This window comes from Tamandua tetradactyla, chromosome 6, assembly GCF_023851605.1.
Source record: "Tamandua tetradactyla isolate mTamTet1 chromosome 6, mTamTet1.pri, whole genome shotgun sequence".
NCBI lineage: Eukaryota > Metazoa > Chordata > Mammalia > Pilosa > Myrmecophagidae > Tamandua > Tamandua tetradactyla.
In genome coordinates this window covers 78,004,508-78,009,865 of record NC_135332.1, presented here as the reverse complement: position 1 = coordinate 78,009,865, position 5,358 = coordinate 78,004,508, and the positions used below count along the sequence as shown (strand labels likewise).

General features: G+C 32.8%; 1 non-coding gene across 1 annotated transcript; it reads left to right on the top strand.

Moving 5' to 3' along the window:
* Window positions 1–552: 552 nt before the first annotated feature.
* On the top strand, window positions 553–668 carry LOC143689346 (U5 spliceosomal RNA). Its single transcript, XR_013178783.1, has one exon. It is a non-coding gene; the product is annotated as a U5 spliceosomal RNA (small nuclear RNA).
* Window positions 669–5,358: the final 4,690 nt, after the last annotated feature.

Genomic DNA, 5,358 nt, shown 5'->3' with positions numbered 1-5,358 from the left:
ATTTGTTGAGTAATTGCTATTTTTATATTAATTTCTCCCTTTACCTCCCTGCAGGTTGATCCCTCCCCCCCTTCTGACTTCTAGTTCATTTATTTTTGTTTTTTGATCAAAGCATTTAAGTTTTGAATTACCTCTTGATTGAAATTTAATGCTGTGTCCCCCTAAATTTTGATATTGAGATCTACTTGCTATATCTAGATTGTGTCTTTAAGTATATGTAATGTTGGTATCCTTTTTGACCAAAACATTATTTTGCAAAGTGTTTGTTATATCTTTAATTGTTGAATTATTTTAGTTAAAAGTTTTCTCATTGATTTCAGGTATTTTTTCCATTTTTTTCACAGATGTGATATTTATGCTCATTTAGAATAATATTCTTAGGGCTTAATAGCTGGTCAGTTTTGCTTTAGATACTTGGGAAATATATATTCTCTTAAGGCAACATAATTAATATGCATTTGTTAAATTAGTATATGAATTGGATTGTTCAGATTTTTGTATACTTATTTTTTTGCCTTCTATATATATCTGTTCAAGACTTAAAAAGTAATTTAACTTTGGTTTCTTTTCAGATCATATAAATCTTTTGCCTTTTACTAAAGATTTCCGTGGAGAGAAAAAAGTCTGAGTTTTGAACAAATCTTTTGAGACCTTAAATCAATAAGGCTGTTAGGACTGTTGAAAATAAGGTATTAAGGCCTGACTTAAAAATTTGGGCCTGTGAAAATCAGTTTTTCCATTCAGCAACTCTTTAATAAAGCTAACGTTTTCACTATGAAAAAAAAAGTAATTAAACAGTTTTTTAGTTTTGTGTTTCTGACAGATCATCATTTAAAAACCTATTTTCCCATTTGCAGTGTTATTTAGCACACAGTTTGTCACTTTTCCATTTTCCTTTTGTTTGTACCTTTTAAGAATATAAAATAATTACATTTATCCCATGCAGAATCTTTTGCTCTGAATTCTGTTTTTTTCTCTTTGGTATATCAGACTAGCTCTTAAGAGCTGAATTCTGTTTTTATATTAATAATGTGAACCTCTGTTCTTTTAGTTTGAATTTTCCTGGTATGTCATTACCTACTGTTTATTGTAAATAGAGGTTCTGTTTTGTTTTTTGATGGGCAGGCACTGGAAATTGAACCCAGGTCTCCAGCATGGCAGGTGAGAACTCTTACTACTGGGCCACTGTGGCCCACCTTACCCTTTTGTCTTTTGATAATGGTTCTTTACCCTACTTAAAATTATTTTCATAGTAGATACATATCTGTTGCTTTGTTTTTGTAATACTTTCTATTTTTGTGCTTCTTTATTGTTTCCTTTATTTGTCATTATTGAAGGGACTTCAGGGAATAGTGTTATACTTTTGTTGTTTTTGCGGAATCCAAAATATAGAAACACACAATATATTTAAAAATATATAAAACTTAAAGCATACAGCATTAAATCAAAGGTGCTTCACTTACTGGCCTCCCCTCTGCTTCACTTTCATATGGTTTTTAAAACTCATTTTATAATCATTCCATGGATCAGTGTTTGAAAACACTGGATAATTGACTAGTATGGATTCTGGAGCCAGACAAGATCTCTGAGCATCTTTTTTGTCATTAAAATGTTTTGATTTAATCACACCTAGCTTAGTTTTTTGAATTAGTGGAAGCGATGTTTCTCATAAAGTTGCTCAATGAATGGTAGAAAGTGAAGAATGCGAGAAGAATGAAGAATGGTAGAAGAATGAAGAATGTGGTAGCCAGTGATCTGGCTACCTCACTTATCAGTATCCGTACAAAAGAGAAAGATGGTTCCATTTTTACTCATTTAGTCTTTTGGTTGGAATATGCTTTGTGTATCTCGGTGGTGTAGGAAAGATTATGAAACTTCATCTTGTATTTTTTTTCAGGAAGACCTTGTATCATGAGGCATAGTCTGCATTAGATTTTTTTCAGTTCTACTTCATTTACTTTGAAATTCCTCCCAGATTCTGACAGGAATTTGTCTGAGTTTTTTTTTTCAATCTAAGTCTATCATTGGTATGTTAAGGTTAATGTAACATAAAACAAACCTTATGTTTCTTAATATCAACAGAAGAAAGAAGAGACCAATATTTTAGTAAACTAGAATTCAACATTTTAATGAAATTTTAACTAGTTAATATTGTCATCAAGTTCAATTTGAATTCATTTCAGGGATGATGCTAATATCTAAAGAAGATACATTTGCAGTGGAAACTTCATCTGGAAGAATTTATTTAACTGTCATACACAAATAAATACATCAAATAAATATTAATATTAATAAATATTAAGAGAGTAATTTATTGCCTATGTTTTTAATAGGGCATGCTTCTTTGGGTAGTGTTTTAAGTCTTAGCTTTTAGTGAATGTACCTGGTAGAAGTTTTGTTCATCGACAAACCCAAGGGCATGGGTAGAATGATAATTTCTGTTTTTTTCAAGCTGTGCTTTTCATAGGTATTTTTTAGGTAACTGTTAAATGTTTAGTTTTCTCACAATCAAATGATCTTAAACAGTTTACTATATTTATATTATGTTTTTAATTGCAAAGAGAATGCTACCTTTGGAATGCTGAATTTGAAAATTTTTGTCATTATATAATACTTCTAAATTTGTTGCAATCCATTGCCCCCCCCCACGTTGTTACTTGAAAGGGATTTGCTCAAATTACCACTAGATGGCAGTCGTGCACCCCAATCCCCAACAAAACCCTCTTCAGTCTCCCACCAAAATGAGGATTTTTAACAACCTTTTTACACGAATTGAATTTGTGGCAACAGATGAGAAACTTGGAGTCTAGTCTATAGTGTTCCCTGTTAGTTAATTCCATACCACAGACTTATACTAAGCTATCTCTTACTAGGAAGTTTCCCCAAACTTCCTAGATGCTGACTAATGCTCCTTTTATTTTATTTTTTCCATTGTGGAACTCCTTACAGTTGTTTATCATTTCTGTGTAAGGCCTATTCATGTCTTTCCTGCCAAACCTACACCCACCACTGATTTGAAACTTCCATGAGGCCAGTGATGCTCTCTTTTGTTCACCATTGTATTGTTCCTTGACATTTAGTAGATGTTTGGTAAATATTTGTGAAATCAGTGAGATGATGGGTGAGCTATGAAGAAGATCCCATTGGGAACCTAAAATGAACCTGAACAAATTATATGTCAGTACAGTTCAATTTATGGTCATTGACTTTTTCTAAATATTTTATTTAAAAATAATTTAAAACTTACAGAAAAGTTGCACTGTTTATACAGATGTTGAGCATCTTTTTATGTGTTTATTGGTCATTTGTATATCTTTGGAGAAAAATCTATTCAGGTTCTTTGCCCATTTTTAATAGGGTTTTTTGTCTTTTTAAATATTGTTGAAGAAGTTCTTTTTATGGTCTAGATAAAAATTCCTTATCAGATATATAATTTGCAGAATTTTTTCCCATTCTGTAGGTTACCTTTTGAATGGTGTCTTTTGAAGCACAAACATTTTTAATTTTGATGAAGGCTGAAATACCTATCTTTTTTGCTTGTATTTTTGTTGTACTGTTGAAGAAGACATTGCCTAACCCAATCTCACAAACATCTATTCTTCTATTTTCTTCTAAGAGTTTTATAGTTTTAAGTCTTATATTTAGGCCTTTGATCTACTTTGAGTTAATTTTTTATATTCTATGAAGAAGGGGTCCAGCCTCATTCTTTTGCATGTGGACATCCAGTTGTCCCAGCACCATTTCTTAAAAAGCCTGTTCTTTTCCAGTTGAATTGTCTTGACAATGTAGAAAATCAAGTTGACCATAAATATGAGGATTTGTTTTTAGACTCTCATATATATATATATATCCTTATGCCTATACATTGTTTGATTATTTACAGCTTTGTAGTAAGTTTTGAACACAGAAAGGGTGTGTCCTCCAAATTTGTTCTTTTTTTTTCAGAGTTGTTTCATCTACTCTCTATCCCTTGAGTTTCCCTGTGTGGTTTGTATTTAGGCCAGGTGGGATTATGTTGAATCTGTATTCAGCAATTTGGGAAGTACTGCCAACTAAAGCCTTCTATTCCATAAACATTTCCATTTATTTGTCTTCTCTCCCCTGTTTTGGTTTTTAAATTTAGCTCAGATTTTTCTGTTCTTTGTCTCATTAATTGCTTCTATCTTTATTTCTTACCTCATGTTTTCTTTTGATTTTATTCATTTTTCTTTTTCTAGCTTTTTGAGTTGGAAAGTTGAATTTTTTTTTAATTCTTAATTTTTATTAATAATGGTGTTTGACACTATGGCTACCTGGCCACTGTATTAAATATTTCTCATACATTCCGATGTCTAGTGTTTCCTTTTTTTTTATTCCAGAAATTCCTCAATTTCTATTTTCCTTTTCCTGTTCTCTCATGAGTTAATAGAAACCTTTTTCTGATTTCCAGATGGCAGGAAATTAAAAATTAAAAAATAATTCAATGTTACTGAAGACTTGCAAGTAATATAAAACAGTGCCCCACAACCAATTAACCACTTAAGAATGTATTCCTGAAATGATCCCCATCACCCTGGAATACTTTTGTATATATATTTTGTAAGCAATGTCAATCTCCTATATACCAACAGTACAAATACCCAAGTCAGGAATTATCATTTATACAAGAATCCCATCTAATCCTAAAATTCTGTTTTGGTTTGCTAAAGCTGCCAAAATACCAGAAATGGATTGACTTTTAGAGAGGAGATTTATTAGGTTGCAAATTTGCAGTTCTAAGGCTGTGAAAATGTTCCAGTTAAGGTATCAGCAAGAGGATACCTTCACTCAAGAAAGGCCAACCATGTCTGGTGTTTCCTTGTCACATGGAAAGACACGTGGTGCTGTCTGTTCACCCTTTGCTCCTGTTTGCTTTCAGTTCCTGGTTCCAGTGGCTTCCTCTCTGATCTTTTGTCTGTCTCCAGACATCTCCAAATGCCTGTCACTTCATTTCATTGCTCTGCTCTCTGAGCTGGCTTTGAGCTCTAGTCCTCTCTTTTGTGCTCTCCCTCTCTTACCCTCTCTTGCTCTCTCGCTCTCTCTCTCCATGAGCTCTTTCAAGGACTCCAGTCAACTAATTAAGACCCACCTTGAATGGCAAGGGTCACATCTTCATGAAATTAATCTAATCAAAGGGTCCCACCCACAACATGCCTGCACCCCCAAGGTTAGATTAAAAGAACATGGCTTTTCTGGGGGTACATATGTGTTTCAGAACAGCACAGAATCCCATTCAAATTTCACCTGTTTCCTCAAGAGTATATTTTTATAGCAAAACCTCATGTTACATTTAGTTGTCAAGTATCTAAATTATTTTAATCAGGAACAGTTTTGCAGTCT